General features: G+C 49.1%; 1 protein-coding gene across 1 annotated transcript in view; it reads right to left on the minus strand.

Moving 5' to 3' along the window:
- TRPC4 (transient receptor potential cation channel subfamily C member 4) overlaps window positions 1–20,290 on the minus strand; it is a 107,499-nt gene extending 87,209 nt beyond the window's left edge. The window contains exon 1 of the mRNA XM_037057686.1: window positions 19,691–20,290. The gene's annotated coding sequence lies outside the window, so the exon portion shown is untranslated. The remainder of the gene's footprint in view (window positions 1–19,690) is intronic.
- Between the last annotated feature and the right edge of the window lie 594 nt (window positions 20,291–20,884).

Raw genomic sequence — 20,884 nt, forward strand, 5'->3', positions numbered from 1 at the left:
TCGACAGAAACGCGTGTGAAAGTCGCCTCAACGGCCGTGTTACTGCCCGTCCCTCCCTTCATGTTCTCAACGGTANGAAGCGGTTTGCTTTTTGGCGTCCGTTTGATGTCAGATTATTCATCATGGTTTCTCAAATACCTAAGCTCAGGAACTGCTACTCGAAACTGCTGATTAAATTCATCTGGTCTAACGCGTCCCTGAAGGCCACGGTTTTGCTGCTGGTGTGCTCTCGGGAACCCCTACCCATTGACAGAAACGGCGTGTGAAAGTCACCTCGACGGCCGTGTTACTGCCCGTCCCTCCCTTCATGTTCTCAACGGTATTGACTTTGCATAGTTTGCTGCGCCTCGGTGTTGTGCACACGTGTTTATAAGATTTGTGTCTTCTTGTTAGAGTCACACCTTCCCCAGTACTCACTACGGAGCGTCCTTCTCTGTGTCCCATCACAGCCTGCATTTTAGAGTCTGTTTTGTCTGGTATAAGGATTGCTCCCCGGCGTTTTCTTTCTTTGACGTAAAACATCTACCCCCCGGCCTTCACTTTCGTCCGTGTGACTTTCAGTCTGCAGTGGGTCTCTTGGAGGTGCGTATCCGTGGGTCTTGCTCTCTTATCCATTCAGCCACACTATGCATTTTGGTTGGAACATTAAATTCGTTTACACTTAAAGTGATTATTGATGGGTATGTAGTTATTGCCAATTTCAGTCATACTTATATCTCTTTTTTTCTTTTCTTCTTCTCGAAGAAGTCGCGTTAACCTTTCCTATAATAGTCATTTGGTGACAGTGAACTACTTCAGCTTTCTGGGAAGCTCTATTTCTCCTTCAAAATTTTTAAAGATTTTATTTATTTATCTTTAGAGGGGAAGGGAAGGAGAGAAGGAGAGAAATATCAATGTATGGTTGCCTCTCATGCATCCCCCACTGGGAATTGGCCCACAACCCAGGCATGTGCCCTGACTGGGAATTGAACTGCGATCCTTTGGTCCGCAGGCCCTCACTCAATCCACTGAGCTACACCAGCCAGGGCTCTCCTTCAAATTTAAATGATTGCTTTGCTGGGTAGAGTCACTGAGGTTGAAGGTCCTTGTTTTTCATCACTGTGAATATTTTCTGTCAATCCTTCGTGCCCTGGAAAGTTTCTGTTGAGATATCAGCTGTTCATCTTCTGGAAGCTCCCTTATAACTAATTAACTGCTTTTCTCTTGCTACTCTTAAGAGTCTGTCTTTGTCTTTAATCTTTGCCATTTTATTTTTTAAAGATTTTATTTACTTATTTTTAGAGAGAGGAAGAGTGAGGAAAAAGAGAGAGGAGAGAAACATCAATATGTGGTTGTCTCTCATGCGCCCCCTACTGGGGACCTGGCCCACAACCCAGGCGTGTGTCCTGACCGGGAATCGAACCAGAGACTCTTTGGTTCACAGACTGGCACTCAGTTGACTGAGCCACACCAGCCTGGGCAAATCTTTGCCATCTGAGTTATGCTGTGACTTGGAGCGGATCTGTATGGGTTCATCTTTGGGACTCCCTGTGCTTCCTGGACTTGTGAGTCTTTTACCTTCTCCAGGTGAAGGAAGTTCTCAGTTACTGTTTCTTCTAGTCAGTTCACAATCTCTGGCTCTCTCTCTCCTCCGTCCAGGGCCCCTGACACGCAGATTTGTCAGGCCTGACGTCCCAGGTGCCCCCCCAAACCACCCTCACTTTTCTAAATTCGTTTTTCTTTTGGCTGCTCTGATTGGGTGTCTTCTGCTACCTTGGCTTCTACATGGCTGATTCAGTCCTCTGCTTCTTCCGTCGATTTTTCCCAGTGTCTTCTTCATTTCAGATATTCTACTCTTCATTTCCAACTGGTTCTGTTTTTCACGGTTCTATGTCCCCTTTATGGGTGCTGGAGCTTTGCTGGCGTTCTCTCTGAGTTCCTTGGGCATCCCCAGCCGCTGACAGCGCCGTCGGACGCCGCGCGATCCCTCCCTGCCAACTTCCGTTCTGGTGCAAGTCCACAGGTGGCCGCTTGCTGTCACTGCACAGAACGGGAAAGGGAGTGCCACTGGAGACAAAGGAACCCTTCATGTAAAATCCGCAGGGTGCGCAGTCCTCACACCCCATGGGCGAAGAGGCACCTCTCCAAACCTGTGCTGATATCCACGAAGCCGAGACACCCCCCCCCCAATGGAACGCCCACTGAGAACACAAATAGAGGACAACTCCCCAGACACCGGCAAGGACACTCACGTGACTAAAAAGTTCGTACCCTGGCCCCTGTTAACCTCTCCAGCTGGTGCACCTGAACGACGAAAGCTTTAGTGTTGGGGGGGCGCAGAGAGGTTTATTTAGGCTTCAGAGCCTTTCCAGGCTCTTCCAGAAAAATCTTCACCATCATCATCATGTTAGCAGTAATGTTGCTTTAATTTGCTGGAAATTAAGAACTCCATCGAATTATACCTGAGTCGTAATCATCATAATTTTAGTGTCTCTTTTAAGAAAAACAAATCAGCACTGTAAAATGTGCAACAGTGTGAGCTCCCAGAGAGCAAGATATCTGGTTCCTCGCTCCCCATCGCCCCACATGGCTGGGGAAAGGCCCTGTCCTGGACCCGCAGTAAAACGTAAACCGGAAAGGGGCTGCGTCCGGCTCTGTGAGTCCAGGAGAGGCCCAGGGCAGCACCGCGTCCGAAGGGAAGCAGAACGTGAACGTCTCTGCGTCCTTCTGTGACGGACCATGAGCAGCACCGCTCCCGTTCGCACTGGCTCTGCTTCTAAGTAAACGACATGCTGCTTTAACGTAGGAGAACACCGCCTAGCCAACAAAGCCTCTTAAATATATTTTGAGATCTGCAATTCATGTCGTAAATCTGCATTTGTAAACTGTTGATTTGAAAATGTGATTTTTCCTTATGTTCAAAAGAAGCTACATGCTTTTGGTCATTGGAGGAGTCTCGCCTTCTCTCACTACGGGCCCTTTGCAGTCAGTCCCTCACTCATCTACCCCCTTCTTCTTTTGCTCCTCAGGGGATTGAACCTGCAACCTGGGCATGTGCCCTGACCCAGAATCAGACCCACAACCCTTTGGTGTACAGGACGATGCTCCGACCAACTGAGCCACACTGGCCAGGGCACAAACTAATTTTTTTAAAAGACACTGAATTGCAAAGTTACAGTGGCAGAGTTAAACTTAGTGCCTAAGAGATCTTTTTCCTTCCCTGGCTGGTGTGGCTCAGTGGATTGAGTAACAGCCTGCAAACCAAAGGGTCACTAGTTCAATTCCCAGTCAGGGCACATGCCTGGGTTGCAGTCCAGGTTCCCAGTGGGGGCGTGTGGGAGGCAGCCACCCACTGATGTTTCTCTCCCTCTCCTTCTCCCTCCCTTCCCCTCTCTATAAATAAATAAATTTGTATTAAAAAAGATATCTTCTTCCTAAGCAATCCTGGGTCACACAGTCTAGATAAATACTGTCTTGCACCTGGTAATTATGCAAATACATGTCAGCTGAGTGCAGTAACTCTGATAATGTGTCACCTCTTTTCCTCCCATTAGTGAAATGTTAGAATGCTTATGTATTTGAAAAGAGGACGCAGCGAGAGGATTCGGTGGTGCTCTATCCACCTTCAGTTGGCCCAGCACCACCCAGCACACTTCTCTGGGCCCCGTCTCAGTCCTGACTCTGTTCTCATGCGGAAGGCGCTTCGGAGGGCAGTGAGGAGCGTCCGTGCTACGAGGCCTATCCTGGACTTGCACATACTCGCTGTAAGGCCTTGGCCATGACGGCAAGGACCACAGATGCTCTCCACTCACAGGACAAGAACCAGAGGCCTAAAGTGACAGAGCCAGCGGGGCTGAGATGGGGACCCTTGTAGGTCTGACACCGTCCTCTTAGCTACAGTGTGTTACAGGCTTAACAGAGCCCATAGCTAGCGTGGGAGTCAAATAAGGTAACAAGCAGGACGGTCTCCACGTACTGAGCACATGACACGCACCCAGTGAGTATCAGCTCCCAGTGGTATTGCCATTAGTGCTGTTACTGCCAGACCAGAGCCAGGAGGCCCCAGGGACTCCGGTGGACGCCTAGTGCTCCGCCCCCTCCCGCCCCCTCCCAGCCAACAGCAGAAGCCACAGTTCCTAACCTCCAAAACGGCACTTTGATCCCATCTGTTTCTCTCTCTCTTTAAAGCTGAAACCCTGCGGTTAGGGTCCCGGGCACGACTGGCGTGGTTCACAATACAGGCACACGCAGGGTTAAGCTGCCTTTCTCTCCGTTCGAGACAGAGAACATGATTTCCATATGAAAGTCACAGCCCCCCGGCTTAGAAACAACCTGCGAACTGGAACTCGGTTTTCACAACGTCTCGGCAACAAATTACGAGCTACGATCCTTTCACTTGGTGGGGGATTATGACGTTTCTGACACGGCAATGTATTATTCTATACAGCTTACCGACCGCACTATTCATTGGGATTGTGCTTAAGGATTAGGGACCTCGAGTAATTTACGCCAGGTTATCCAGCTAGGAAACGTGAAGGTTCGAATTCCAACCAGGGTCTAGCGACATCAAATCTGAGGCTTTCTATCGCTGGCCCCCAAGTGACCGGCATGGTCTCCCACTGTTCATATGTCAGTGTGCCATCGTGCAGGCATTTTCCCCAGACGCCGTAAACCAGAATATTCCCGCAGCCAGAATACGCCCTTCGGCAATGGGCTGCAAAGACAATCACATATGGGTGTGAAATATGATCTTTTCATTAGCTAGATCATCAATAATTAATTCTCAGACACAAATTTTGCCTCCAGCCAAATTTCTGCCTGCAGGAGGTAACTCGTGCCTCCTGGAGCCGAGATGGATGGTTTTGTGGGACAACGTTGTTGACAGGTCGCGTCCGTGAAGATGCTGGGGATAAATCAAATCCGCAAAATAGAGGTCGGCTCCAGAAAGTAACACATAAGTTATTGAATTCTGCTTTTTCATTGCTCCTGTTGCCAGGTGTCTGCTACTACAGGAGAAAAATATTTCAGCTCTTTCAGACCATGGGCCTTTTTCTGAAAGGCAAGGCTTCCAATAAAGAGGATTATTAACAGTGAGAAACGTTTCATGGAATTATTTATTCTAGAAAGATGGCAGAAATGTCTAAAAACATACAGGCATTTTCTAAAAACATTAAAAACAGAGATACCATCTGACCCAGGGACCCCACTTTGGGCGCGCGTTTAAAGGAAATGGAAAGAGGACTCTGTACCCCCACGTCCACTGCGGCGTGATTCCCAAGAGCCCAGGCAGAAGGCACCTGCGTGCCTGTCACGCAGGAATGGAATTCACACACACAAAACAGCGCATTAGCCACGAGAGGGAAGGAGACCCTGCCACCCGAGACGACTCAGAGAGACCTTCAGGGCTTGTGCTAAGTGGGATAATCCGACAGAGAAAGACAAAGGCAAGTATTGCATGGTATCCCTTCTACGTGAGTTCCCCAAAAAGTTGAACTCATAGAAATAGAGAGCGTGGAAGTGGTTACCAGGGACCGAGGGGTGAGGGCAGGGAAATCAGGAAGCTGTCGGTTACGGGCTCAAACGCTCAGCTCTAAGATGTATGAGGGCTACCCTGCCTGGCTGCACTGAGCCTAACGCTCTCCAGGCCCATCCTCACTGTCGCCAAAGGCGAGGTTTCCTTTTTTACTGCTGAATAGTATTCCACTGTGAAAATGGGCCAGCTTTTTCATCTATCCGTCTACGGGTGGGCACTAGGGCTATTTCCAGATCTTGACTGTCGTAAGTAACGCTGCTGTAAACACAGGGGTACATATATTCTTTCAAATTGGTGTTTTTCTGATTCTTACTATAAACTCCCAGAAGTGGGTCAACAGGAAGTTCCATTTTTTTCTTTTTGAGGACCCTCCACACTGTTCTCCACGCTGGCTGCACCCGTCCGCATTCCCACCCACGGCGCCCCAGGGCTCCCCTTCCTCCACGTCCCCTCCAGTGCGTGTGGTTTGTTGGTTTATTGACGGCGGCTGTTCTGGCAGGCGCACAGACGCAGTTCCCGTGGCCAGAGGGAAGGGGGTGCAGGCGGGCAAAGGTGCGGGGGAGAGAATGGGGACATCTGAATCAGCGTCAACAATAAAAATAAAGTTAAAAAAGGACGTGTAAGTTCCGAGGATCCAACATAGAGCATGATGAATATAGTTGATAAAGTTGTATTGCATAATTTAAAAATTTGCTGAAGAGTAGAATATAAATGTTCTCATCCAAAATGATACATACATGAGGTAATGGATGTGTTAACAAACTTTTCACAGTGTGCACATATAGCAAATCATGACAAGGTACATGTTAAACAACTTACAATTTTATTTGTCAATTATAGTCCAGTAAAGTGGAAAAATGGTGACGCAGTAGCAATATGACACCCTCCCAGCCCATCCTCTAGGGACCAACAGACCCAGTTGGAGCTGATTAAAAGCTGGTGATGTCATTGTCTCGCAAGCCTTCGAGCAGCTCAGGGCGGTCCGAGAAGAGGGGTCATGGCCACTAGTACCAGTGACCAAAGAACAGCATGATGGCTGTCGGACAAATCTACGCGGTATGTGGAAAAGAAAGAAACCCTCACATCGGGAAGAACTAAGCCTGAAGTTTCGGGAGGAGAAATGAGATGGCTCTCTGGGTTGGGACGGAGCGCCCCCTGACCTCTGCTCTTCCCTCAAGAGCAGGGTCCCCCCGAAGGCCCTCAGTGGCCCCCCACAGCTTTTGGGGAAGCATGGTCACCTCCCTCCAGGTGTCCTGGAGCTTGGCCGCCACAGCCCACTGCCAAGGCCTGGACCCCTCATTAGACAAAAGCTATGGGCATCCTGGGCTGGTGGCGGGCGTGTGGTTGGAGGCCCAGGTCCCTGACAGAAGGTGGCCTTGGGTGGGGTGCAGTGACACGCTGGATCACTGTGCCTCTAGCTTGTCCATGTTGTTGTCCCTGCTGGGGGGGGACTACTACTGAGAAACAAAACAGGGGTGAGTGCGGTTAAGACACACAACGCTTAGGTGAGCCTCGGGGCAGGAAGCCCAGACGTGCCCCTGGAGGGAAGCCTGGATTTAGGGTAGGTTCCTCGGAGGCCCAGTGGTGATGTGCGTGCTGTTGACCATGAGAGGGGCTTGTTTCCATGGGAGCAGATGTGGTGTTGAGAACCGTGGTTACGCCATGACATCAGGTTTGGGGTAGAAATACAGGTTAGAAACGTCAGCCCGAAAGATGAATGGGGGTGTCTCTTCTGGGACCTGACCCCCAGCCCTGAGGCTAGAATCTCATCTAACGCCTCACCGCCTTTTGATGGAACCGAAATGATTGTTCACCCAGGCCACCCAAAGGGCCTCAGGGCACCGGCAGCCGACATTGAACTAGAACGGGCAGAGGAAAACACTGGGACTCTGTGGCCCCTGAAGGCTCAGCCCGGACAACCCAGCCCTCCCTTTGCCCAGCGGGGGCTGCGAACATGCTGTGTTGGTCCGGTCTGCTTTGGGGAGGTGGCCACACCCCACCCCCAACTTCTGCATCCCTTTTGCACTGACTAAAAAACCGCCACGTGTATATTCTTAAGGAGATAAATAATGCACATATCAGGGCACACGAGTGTGACTCAGACGCACAAAGCCAGCAGCAGACCCAGGGGTCTGTCCGGCAGCGAGGCGGACAGAGAAGGCAGAGCGATGCCTCTCTCACCGGCAGGCTTGGGTGGTGTCTCAAGTCATAGGACCTAGTGTAGAACTATAGGGACAGACACACGGCAGAGCGACTGCAAGGAAAGACACTCTCTCCGGCCTCGGGCAGGCTTAGCAGTAAGTGTAACAGAAGCAGCAGTTTCCTGTCCTTTCATGACAGACTCGGGATGGAGGAAACGGCAATTACGCAGAAGTACCCCGACCCTGAAGAAGAGACACCCCACCACCACGACGGAGGTCCAACTGCCACCCAGTGTTCACTCTGGGCGCTCACTGCTCAGCGAGGAAGAGCGGTCGGTCTGAACTGAACTACGACTGATAGGCGCCACATTGATGTGGTTCCGTTCAGAATTAATTTCTTAGTACAGAACAGCTTTGAAGAGGTGATGTAGGTTCCAATGTCAAAGACTGGGTAGTTTTCCAAGAATAATGTTACTTATATGCTAATAAAAAGAATCAGGTTAAAGATTCCACAACACTTTTGCAGTTGCTATAGTCCTCCCTCTGTGGGTAAAATCAGGGTATAATCATGGGTATAATCATGTACCAGGCAACACGAGTGCAGTTTCTTTTAAAAAAAAAAAAGCATTTGGCCTCACTGTTCCAGTGTCTGAGTCAAAATGTATGCTCAGGACTTGAGTTGCTGGCTCTGGTGGAACAGCGTGTATGGGAACGAAACTCCTTTTGGTAACAAGCAGAAAAGGTGAGCAAATCCAAGCAAACAATCTTATTAACAAGCTTCTATCTAAAGAGCATCGCCGGGCTAACCAGGGCTCGGGGGACCTGGCTCTGAGAAAGAGAGAGACGCTGGAGAGAGAGGAGTCAATCTCCCGCAGACTGTGTGCCCCCTCAGGGCACTGGCCAGGCAATCGGGATGACGCACGGCCCCCGTGCCCGACAGGAAGGAAGACAGACCAAAGGGACATTCAGCAGCTCTCCACCTGAGACATCTGTTAAAATCTGAAGCTTTGCAGGGAAACGAGCAAGACACTTATCAGAAAGCTGCTGAAAATCAGGGCACGGTATTCATCGTTCAAGCCAAAATCCACTACTCAGGAGCCTGCAAGGAGAAGTGGTCTTGTTAAACAGCTTTGGTTCTCAGACCTCAGGAACGGGTAACATATTAATGGGTCGACCAGGGGGTCACAGAGCAAAGTACGAAAATTAGCCTCTCGTTAGCTAGCTTGTGCCTGTCTTAATGCATCCATACCATCCTATCTTTCTGCTGAAGGACTGGGTGTATCCTCTCTCTTGGAGAGGGGGGCAAAGTTGCCACAGTTTTTGATGCACATTTTGTACTTTTAAATTAAAAAGTATGACACAGTTCCAAAAAAACTAAGAAAAAAGCAGACCAGCACAGAACTCTGTCATTGGAGGCACTGGCCTCATGTTTTAAATATTCAGGATGTCCAGAATTTAGACAGAAAAATGGAAAAATTTTATCGGGAATCTAAAATCTATAAAAAATAATAAAAGTGAAAGCCTTGAAGTGAAAAGTGCAGTAATTAAAAGTAAAAACTGAAGTAAGTTGAAGAGCATACAGAACATGGCAAATAAAAAGGATTCGTGAACGGGAAGATAAGGCTATAAAAAGTATCCAGGCTATAGCCCAGATAGCAAAACCGAATGCAAAATACAGTAAAAGGAGCATCAAAAGAATAATAGAGAAATATGGCAGAGGATAAAAAGATAAAAATGTGTTCATTGGAGCAGAGGCCTTAAGGGAGGAAAGTGCAAAACTGACTCTGAACAGATAACAACAAAGAATTTTCTAAAACCGATGAAAGATATCAAGACAAATTTAAGAAATATTCCAAATGTCAAGCCGTGGAAATCCAAAGAGATCACCTAGGTACATGATTGTACCTAAACTACTGAAAACAAAAGACTAGAAGAAAAGGGAAGAGCGACCTCAATGGACAGCACTTCACTGCCAACAAAGCGACAATTAGACTCACCACTGACTTCTCAGCAGAAATGATGGGACGCAAATGTCGATTGAGTGACCTATTTACCAAAGAAGATAATGTCCAGCCAAAACATTCTACCCAATGAAAAGAGCTTTAAAAGTGAGGTGAAAATAAAAATGCTTAATTAAACAAAAACTTAGAGAATTCATTGCCACTGACAAAATCCATTGACATGAAATACAGTAACATTACCTCGTGGTTCCCCACGGAGGGTTTGGTGTGTTAGAAGGAATGCAGGCATCTAAACATAGCCGCTGTGGTGTCTGCAATTACAAATGAAAAAGGAAACTAAAACACAAAACAAAACAGATACAACTGTTCTTGGAAAAAAAGGAAAAATTAAATCTATCCAGCTCAGCCCATTGTCCCCCAAAATGCATGTGCACGGGCATGTATAAAATTTTACTTTTTAAGGATGACTATACTAACCCTCAAATTTAATTAAACCTGTTGTAGACTAAGAAATAAGGGCAAAAATAACTCCAAAAGTTAGATAAATATTGTGTATTAGATGATCTTACATTTATTTTCAAATAATTGTTAAACACTTTCAAAATACTGCTAAGAATTTTAGAAAAATAAATAAGTTTTTAAAATTAAAATGTTCAACTCTTTTTAAAATAGTTAGCTATGGTTAATAAATCAGTAATATATCTTGAGTATTTTACTGTTTCAGAAAAGATATTTTAAAATAATCATATATGTAGTAAATATTTAGTATTTATGATCACAGTGAGCATTCACTTATTTTCAATTGTGACAAAGCCCGAAACCCCAGCAGCAGCCCTGTAATGGTTGTTTTCCTTGCCTGGGGGCAGAGGGCGCGGGAGTCTCTCTCTTCCAGACGAGACTAAATTCCCTGCGCCCTTCCTTGTACATGAGGGAGAATGTCACAACACGAAACCTCCTTTCTTACATTCTTTCCCTTAAGCCTTTCTTGGCTTAATTTTTCTTGAATGTGTTAGGAGACACAAAACACTTCTATTTCCAACCTAAAGAAAAGAGAAACCCATACTGGTTATTTTATGAGTCATACCATAACAGAGATTGCAATTAAATTTCACCATGAGCACAGGACCTTAGCACAATTGTACCAATGTTTAGAAAAAATAAACGTGCATGATTCCCGCTGTCTACCTGGGGAAGCGCCCCGCTCTGGTTGAGGCGGCAGCGGGGAACGGGGGTTTGCACGAGGCAGCTCCTGCCGCAGGCTCCAGGCCCTGAGGGAGGAGCCGTGAGGCCAGGACTAGTCTGGGCGACGGACCCTGTCCGTCTGTACGCAGGGGACCGAGGGAATGCAAGCGGTAGGTATTATTGAGTGTCCCACTGGAGGTGGACCAACCCGTATGGGCCCCTCTCCGAGCCGCCCCTCACCTTTTTAGCTACTCATATACCCGCTTCATTATGGTGAAAATAACCAGAACAAACGCCGACAGATCCTGAAACACTTTCACAAGCTGAGAAATACAATTCATTTGATGAGTGGAGATTCTCTTGAATCACACTGATACATAATCCTCGAACATTTTCATAGATGAGATCTTATTTTGACCCATAAGACTGAAAATATTATAATAATGTAGCTCATCTTTCAAATAACATTTGTTGCATAAACTGGAATGAGGCAAAGTTACATCTCAAGCCTGTCTAGATTAGCCAACAATGCATAATTTCAAATACTCCATTTGTTTACATTTTCTGAATCCACTTGTCTCCTGCCTCTATTTTTCCTTTGTAGGTATCTATATTTTTAAGAACATCAGAGGCTAAAATATTATATTATTAAAAAGACCCTTTGCAACTTTTGCTGCCAAAAATTATCACCATTAATTATTATTCTGAAAGAGGGAATTTCTCAGAATTTAATTGCATCCAATATTTCAATTACAGCTGTGTGATGACTGGTAAGAAAGCATGTAAGCAAACTAGAAAGTTATGCTTTAATTTCGTGTTTTAATGGTTCACCGCTATGTACAACAGAATACAAAACAGTTTTGATCCTTCAAGTTAAAGTGGTTGATATTTTATATGCTAGAAAAACGCTCCATGAGAATTACTGTTATAACGACATATTTTTTCATTAAAGCCTCTGTCACCCATGAAAGGGCAAAGTCATTTGCTGGTTCGCTTTTCCCGAGAACGTGCCGAAGAGCTGATGAAGGTGGGCCGCCCAGCTCTCCACGCTGCTCGTTGCAGATGGAAGCGGAAGCCGGGAGGGTGAAATAAACCAGACGAGCAAATGATCTTCGTCCCGCCAGCACTTCCTTCCATGTGGAACACGCGAAAGGACACAGCTTCTTTTTTTTTTTTTTTTAGATACAAAGCGACATAACATCTTACAGAGCAACGAGAGCCCTAAATTTGAATTTTCTTTAGGAATTTGTCTTTCTTCCTCATTGTCCAAGTTCTCCGAGGTATAGCCCTTCTTCTGACTTCACGGAACGCCTCTCCCAAAGCGACAATCTGTCCGAGGAGGCAGTCCTAGGAATGTAGGTCCCGAAAATTAATTTAAAAAGATGCATGCGGCCAGCCCAGTTCCTTCTGTGGTTCACAGTGTTTAATACCAGGGAAAGATGGCGTTTCTGGGTCTCCAATGCATCCACAGCTCTACAAACCACTGACTAACGCCAACTGCGCCGCAGAGAATCCCCAGCTGCCTGTCGGATGGACCCGCCCCTCCAAGAATATCTGGAGTCAGCGGGCTTTACGTCCCAAGGCCAAGGTGCAGGCCACGAGGATCTCTAACTCCAAAAACGTGGCTGCTTGTTAGGTCTGCCTCAGTGGTCCCCCCGGGAGGGGTGGGGAGGGGGCAAACTGTGAGTGGAGCACCATACATCCATCTACACTCTGGGAAACGCCTCACCTCCTAAAACACATTGCTTCCAAAGGGTAGGTTACTAATATCTCCATGAAACGAAAGCACCATCATTAACAACGCCAGCCATGCTATTCACAGTGAATATAGGTATGTACGTAGTAGTCAGAAAACCTAAGTCCTCCTCCGACAGGAAACAACCACTTCAGGCAATAAGGATGCATTCGAACTTCTCCCAACACGACCCAGTGTTGTGGTTCTTTCCTTTTAAGTCCGTGCATAGGCTCAGTGGTTGTAATACAATTGTACTGTTTCCTCAGTGACTTCTCGGCTTGCAGGAGAAAAGGGGGGGGACGAGGAGTAAGACGTCTGTGAGATAACACGGGACACCGAAAGGCCACCGCGAGAGGGTTACGGGACTGCTTTGTCTGAAATCTTAAAGAAAAGGGGAAAGTATGAGCCTCTCCATGTTCTTAGCGTCTAGACCAGTGACTGTTAAATAAACCTTTAGTGAAGCATCCTACATGTGTGTGTATACATGTAATATATGTATACATGATAAAAGTCATTTAGTAAGATGAGAGTCTTGCTTAAAAACAGAGTTTTGAATTCGATGACCTCCTACGTCATTTATTCTACACCTAATTGATCTATAGGTGCAAACGCTGGCCAATAACTTTGTCTTTTACAGGCTACTCTGCACTCCTGGCCTACGTATCTCATCACGGCCCATATTCCTCAGTAGGCCCCACCGACAAGCTTACCACCCAGGAGTGGTTTCCACGTCGACAGTCTTCATCTCTTACAGAGCAACCCTCGTACACGAGTGCGTGCCTCTAGACGAAATTAAACGAGGCCCAACTGTGCTTACCAAACTACGGGAGAAGGGCCTTCGGTTCAAGTCTAACCTTTGACCTGACCTGCAAGGTCTCCAGTTTGCTGTGGCCAGCACGAAAAAGTTCTTCACATAAAATGATAGCCGTGCCGTCCCAAATGGGGGATGATCATCAATAAAGCATGACAACGTGACGAACTTGCCATTCTTCACGCCACACTCACTATGCCTTCTGCCGTCCTCTCCCTGTGTTTCGGGGGACAGTTATTGGTGTGTTTGGGGGGAGCTTTGGTGTTTTGAGGGGATATTATTGGTGTGTTGTTGGGGGGCAGCTCTTAGTGTGTAGTGGGGGATGGCTATTGGTGTGTTTTGGGGGGCAGCTACTGGTGTGCACGCAGTTACCTGAAAGGCCAGGGTGTTAAGACAGACAGAGGTTAAAGGTGACAGCTGACAGGGAAACCACCCGTCCCCACACTCTCTCACTCCGTTCATCCACTCAAAAAGCACACACGGAACACAAATTACACTAATTTTGTGAAATGAAAGTTTCAGTGCCGTGTGCTGTGGACCCCGACCCTGGCAGACACAGGCTGCGGCTCACACACCTGCGCCGCTTTCCCATGCAGGGGCGTCCCACCTGCGGCCAGCAGGCCGCACGCGGCTGCCAACGCGGCCCAACACAAAACCGCAAATCCACTAAAAACAGGATGAGATTTTGTTTGTGATTACGTGTCCCAGTGTATTTAATGGGTGGCCCAAGTCAACTCTTCTCCCAGTGCGGCCCAGAGACGCCACAAGGTGGGGCACCCCTGCCGGAGGCGACCTACACTTCACACCTGGTGCAGCATCTCCACACCTCTCCTCAAGTTCGATGCAGACAACTCCACTCTCAACCAGGTAGAAGGAAAAGACTGTGACAAAAAGCACTTCTGCCACCCTCGAGTGGGCCTCGAGTACTGCCGCATCTCCGACATCGATCCCCAACTTGCTTTGCCAAATACAGTCACTGCAAAGAAGTCTCTGCTTCCTCTACAGGAAGCCCTGGTGTCCACCCTCTTTCAACTCAGCCCACAGCGCTCACCGAGCCATGGAACGAAAGCTCTCCCTCAAGACTTCCAGCTCAGCACACGTAACTCAAGCACGTCAATAACCGGTTCTATAAGTCCCTCGGAAACGAGCAGCGTGGAGGGACCGGCTGCCCGGATGTCACGTCCACTGAGTAACTGTGGGTTAATTACTTTTGCAGTGTATGGAATGACAGGGCTCTCAATATAAGACATAAGTGCACGGTTGTTGTTAGAACTGGTCTCATCATGCAAACAAATATGCTCCAATTCAGCCAACTACGGTACAATAAAACTGTGAAACAAATTAATTATGCTCAATTGCAAAAGCGTAATATCTACAACGATGTAATTCAGCTGAAAACATAAGCATTTTTTGAGCATCCTCTGAGTTTGTTAAAGGGGCTCACTGTCTAGGTCAGGAAACAGACCTCCCCCCACCTGCAAGGCAGGATGTAACCAGGGTTTCTGCTTGTCTTACTGGCGATACCCGGAGACCGGAGGGAAACTGTTAGGCAGACAGGAACATGGAGGTAGGCTTAGGGGTCACAGAACTTTTGATGGGAAGAAATCAGAGGAGTTTTACCAGAAATCCCAAAGACGAAGCGCTTACTCGTGTGTTATCAGCCTATTCACTCAGTTATTCATTTACCAATATTCAACGACTACTTACTGAATGAATACCACTTCAGTGCTCATTTTGGCCATGGTGTTTTTTCAAAGACACTATAGCCAACTTCAGCATCAACAGGTCTTTGGACCTAAGCACTTCCTATTGGTTTTAACTGCAGGTATAGGTTTGGGAAAAAAAGGCAAATTCCTTAAAATGTGCTATCAGCTAATAGATGTTATCAATGAGAGCTGCCTTAATAAAATCCCAAGGATGGTAAAAATAAACAGGCAATTACCTTCAGATAAAATTAAAACTAAACCACCTGGGTAAGAATTCCGTATGACGTTGATAAGGGGTAACACACACCTAACATGTCCTGACATGGCTGCTATTTCTATAATCAAAGATATTTTATTAACAGCCTATGGATAGTTGAAGATTGAATGGAAATTTTTATTTGGAAATTAATCATGTTTATTTAAAGAAAATGCATGACCTTGAGTTTAGCCATGAAAATAAACCCCTTTTCCCTTTCCACATGCATGACATTTATATTCAAGAGTAAGGAACGAAGTTACTTTGAGAACAACCCGCCCCACCTTAAAACTTACAGAGTTAATGCAGCCCCCTAATGGGTTTACACGCCACAGCTCCATTAGGCAAAACATTAGAGAAATGAACGGCTCTCAGAATCAACGCATGTGCAGAGCTTGTGAGAAGTTTACTGATTTTATCTTTGAAACTATAAAGATTAAGTACAGAGTATTGGCTGCAGATATGAAAAGACGTGGGTTCAAATCCTGACCCTCCTACAGAACGCCTTCGTGACTTTTTGGGAATTTAATCTTTTCAGATTATTCCAAAGGTGGTAATAATACTTCGGTTGTAATAGATGTGAAGATAAACACTAATATTCTTTTCTCTGTCTCTAGCCTAGTGCCTGGCATATATTAAGTGCCCCCCCAATACTGTCTCCTTCCTTTTAGCCTCCTTTTCTTTTCTTTTTTTTCATAATAGCTCCTGTTTTGCTGTCTAAAATCATTGTAACTGTTACTGGTATTTGTTCAAGCAAATTACTTATGGCGACTTTTTCAGCATATTTCAAAGATACAATAGCAAACCACAATCAGAGTGAAAGCGTTTCTGACTCATGTCCCTGCTGCTGCCGTTCCCCAAACGGAAGGCAGTGCCAGATGAAGCCACCGAGGCGCCCTTGCAAATTGATGTTTTCATCCCCGTTTCTAACTTCCAGTGTGAAACAGTGTCCATGTGTCAGCTGTTAGCTCCCAGGGATTCTGGGACACTGTTCTGTGTCACAGAAAACATTTTTTAAAGGGACAAAACATACACGAATATCAACGGGACATCATCCACAGTTTGAGAGAGCAGACCGAGTCCTGAAACCACTCCCTCCCACATCCCAGTGAAGGAACACCGAACCTCCAGAAGGATCATTACACTTTTTTAAAGTTTAAACAGATCGCTTCATCTACCAAACAGTTCACGGAACCGTGTACCTTCCCATGGACCTAGTTGCAGGGCAGGTGTCTTCAATGGTCATCCTCACGGGTGAATGGCATCTTCTCCTAAATGCACTTCTCATCACAGAGTCGTTTGGTGATGGTAATGTCCTCAGGGACCAGGCCAAGGGTCTGGTGCGGATCGGAAAGGCACATCCGAGATATATCCATGACACACTGTGATACAGACACATATCCCTGATTGAAATATTCTCAAATCTCTTTCAACACAGAGGCCTCAGTGCAGCTGAGACGATTAGGAAAAGAAAACAGAAGGGGAAGAGTTCTAAAGCATTTTTGCAAAATCACAACTAGAAGGAAGTAAATGTCCGCCTGCAGTTGTGTGGAGTTGACTAGTTTTAATGTTTACTTGGTGCAGAGAGGTGACCCGCGGGGTCTGGGAGAAGACAAGATCATGATTTGGATCTGTCTCCTTCGCCTCGCGTGAAAATCGCCCCCAGCGGTCCCGCTGAGCTGTTCGTGGGACGGAAGCGGTGAGCCCCACCGGCCAGGTGCGCCCGGCAGTGCCACGTGGGGAGTCAAGACCGGGCACCTTAGAGTCCACCCACGTATGATGTTTGGCAATCATAACTTTGCGGGGGGGGGAGAACTTAAGAGTTTATTATATTTTCCTTCATCCAGCTTGTTTTAAAAAAAATGAAACAATCACATTTTTACGAGAAAATATACAGTCCTAGCCATTGTTCAGCATTTTTCATGTATCTTTGTTTGCAAAATCTTTCATCTCTTCAGCACCGATATTTACATGATTAAATATTGAACAAAGGTGTGCCTGCCTTTATTTTTGTTCCAAGATATGTATTCATTAGAAAAGGTAGATAACTTCAATTTTCAGCTGCTAAATGTAACGTTGATCATCAGAATCACCATCAATCATCCTGGCAGTTAAACATGCAGGTAGAAAAATGGGACAATCTCTTCAACAACATGTTTATGAAAGTATGTTTAATTCAGTAGGGTTAATCAATACACATCCTAAGGGCACTACTTTCATAGAAATTTCACCATGTTAATTACAGGGCTTAACAAGTTTAAAATATGTGTGCTGAACAGGATATTCAAGTTTCCCCCATCAGAAAGAAAAAGGCAGTGTTTCTGGTGTTTTGTATTGATGTAAAGTATAAATTGACTAAGGGTACCTCACATGGCGAGTTAATTGGTCTCTTACTATATCAACGACCAAAGAGGGCATAAAATTCATAGAAAACTTTAATTTTCTCATGGTTTTCTCTGTGCACTTTGATCTTGACCTTCCGAGAGTAACTACAACAGACAAATAAACAACAACAAAAATTACAAAACTGTCAAGGTTAGAAGTAATGGAAATGTATTCTGCCTTCTACGCATCTTGGAGAAGGACCATTTAAGCAAGGAAACTGAAACTCATCTCAGTTACCAACGGCGGGGATTTTAGAAACAGTGCTCGCGATGGACAGCTTTTACGAAGGAGCCGAGTCTGTTCGGCCTGCGGAGTGAGATGCTGTGTGGACTGAGGGACGCCCGTGGTCACGTTCTTGCTTAGAAAGAAATTTTCTCAATTTGCAATCACGAGTCTTCTCTCTATGATCTCTCTCCCTCCCTCCCCCCCCTCTCTCTCTGTGTTTATTGGCTCAGTGACCTGGAGCACCTCTTCCCACCAGTCTCCCCGCACCCCTCAGTGTCTCTCCTGCTGCGCCCCTTTCCTGGCACCAGCCTGCGAGCCCCACTCCCCAGCCAGGCGCCGCGCCCGGCCGCTGACCCCATCCCAGCTCTGCGGGCTCTTCGCCCACCAGCCACGCGGGCGCGTTCTTTCGGTCTGGCCCGAGCGTGGTCAGTCCAGACGTCGCCACCCACTGCTCTGACCAAGTCCACTTAACGCCTCCTGATGAGCTGACGTGCCTTCCCCGCACCGACTCACAGGGTTCTTAAGGACGTCTCTAACGCTGCCCTTCAGTTTCGACTCCGGCATCTGGAGTAGGAGTGATGCCTGTATCTCACTGATTTTTTTTTTTTTTTGCCTGAAATACTTAAGGGGGGGAGGGGGTTCCTGGCCTGCTGTCCAGGTGGATAGAAGGAGGTGTGACGAACATGAGGAATGTTCAAAGGAAACCACAGCGATGCCAACCGCAGCCACCCACTCCCATTCTCTCCGTCTAAATCAAAGTTTTCCTTCAAAAGAAAAACTCTAGTCAACCTCTTCTCTTAAAGAATGTGTAATGTGATAGTTTAAAAAAAAAAGATGGGATACCTGAATGAGGGTTGGTTTTTTTTTCAATGTTAAAAGACTGCTCCCAATTTCTTTTTAACAAAACCAGCAAACCCTGCGTCTGCCTCCACTTGCTCCCCTGGCCAGGCTCTTGCTCAGGGAGCAGCCCGCTGCCTTGCGTGGGTGTGGAATTTAACCGCGGAGGATCCCCCAAGGCGCCCTGTGAGCAGGGATACGACCCGGTGGACGCGGGCAGGAGCAGAGGGCCCCGTCCCGCTCTCCTTCGAACTCGCCGGCCCCTTCCAGCAACCGAAGGCAGCTGAACGCGCAGCCGGAACGCGCGGTGCTGCCGGTGCCGGCGACCTGCCCGAGTAGTAAACAGTCGCCGCGGCTTCGGTTGCCCAGCGCGCCCGGAATCCCTAGCGTGGGTCGCGCGGCACGGGTGGAAGTGGTTCCGAGAGAGAATGAAAATGACGCAGAGCGTAATCGATCGACAGGGCACCACCGGCCGCCCCCCATTCCTCCGTCCCCCCGAGAGATCCCCGAGTCGTCAGGCAGGGCCCCCTGACAGGCTCCCGGCGGCCCCCGAGATCCCTGCGTTCTCCCGACGCGTGAAAGGCGAGAGGCGGCCTCGCTCGCGGCCCCGCGGCTCGGCCGCAGCGGCTGTTTACCATATAAGTCACACCGGGGTGCGCCCCGAGCCCTCGCCCGGCGCGGGGGGCGGCGAGGGGCCGAGGCGCGTCCCCGAACTCGGGCTCAGCACCCGACACCCGCGGGCGCCTCGCAGACCCAGTTGAGCCCCAAAGAGAAGCCAGGCAGCGGGGCCTTTGGAACTGCTGATCCCCCGGGGACGTCGGTCCGCCTCCCCGGGGAGCCGGCTTCGCAGGCAGCCTGGGAAACTTCCCCGAGGTCCCGGGGAGGACGCGAGAAGCGGCTCGGGGCAGAGGCAGCTGTCGAAGGCGACGCCCGCCTTACCTGCAAAGTTGCGATCTTCGGGCTGAGGAGGGGTCGGCCCGAGAATCGGGGCCGCGGGCGAATTCCAACGGGGGGCCTCCGTCTGCGCCGAGTTTCCCAGCGTCCGAGGAGGAGGACGCCCGAAGCTGGGGCTCCCGCCGCGGGCACCGCCTGGGCGGAGAGAGGATGCTCCGCGCGCGGCGCCGGGGAGCGGGGGAGGGGCGGCCGGGAGCTGGAGGACGCGCCACCCCGCCCCCACCAGTCCCTCCGGAGCAAGTTAGCGTTCCCACGGAGGACAGCGGATGAGCCCGGAGGCAGCAACCCCGCCCGCGGTCCCGGGCGGCCGTCGGACTCCGCGTCCGCACGCAGCCAGCTGGGCAGGGACGGTCCCTGAAGGTGCGCGCCCCGCGTACGGCTCTGCGGGGCGCTGGCGGGGACCCGCGCGCCCGCGAAGGCTGCGGGTGGGTGCCCGACTCCGTGCGCGGCGTCGCCTCCGCTCCCCTCGAGGTCAGCCCGTGGGGCGGGCCAGCTCAACACCGGGCAGTCCGCGGCCAGGCAGGGGAGCGGCCAGAGCCCCCGCGGCGGTCCTGGGAGCGAGCCAGACACACCTCCGGGCTTGGGCGGGCTGCGCGGAGAGTCGGACGCGGTGCGCGCCAGGACTCGGCTGCGTCCCAGCCCCCGCCCTGCTCCACGGGCCCGCGGGAGGCAGGCCGCCCGACTGGCAGAGGCACCTCGCCCCCCTCCGCAACTCTCCGAGCGTCTCCCACTCCGGCTTCTCGGGGCTCCCGCACCCCCTCTCCAGGCCTCCAGGTGTCAGGCTTCCCCTGCAAGAGCGGGGTTCTGCGGCTTTGCCACCGGAGCCAACAATAGAGACGGTTGCAGGGAACAAACCGGGAGGCTCGGCGTCCCCCACCCCCACCCCGCTCTGGGGCTTTCCAGCAGGCGGGGGAAATCGGTGAGTTTCCAAATGCGAAATACACGCCGAAACGCGCCCCAGCCTGGGAAGCCGAGAGTCACTGGCTGCGAGGGGTGCGCGCGCGCCCCTCTGTGCGAGATGCGCGCAGAGCGTCCTGCGGTTTCAGGACGAGAGCGACCTCCTCCCGGCCCGGCTCTGGGGTCCGCGCAGGAAACGAGACTCCAGCGCGGAGAGGTGGGGCTGCCTCCCGGCAAAGTTGGCGCCAACTTACCCACCGGACCTGCGACGCCGTGGCTCCC

Source organism: Sturnira hondurensis, unplaced genomic scaffold (assembly GCF_014824575.4).
Source record: "Sturnira hondurensis isolate 20B ecotype Veracruz unplaced genomic scaffold, ASM1482457v3 Scaffold0009719, whole genome shotgun sequence".
Classification (NCBI taxonomy): Eukaryota; Metazoa; Chordata; class Mammalia; order Chiroptera; family Phyllostomidae; genus Sturnira; species Sturnira hondurensis.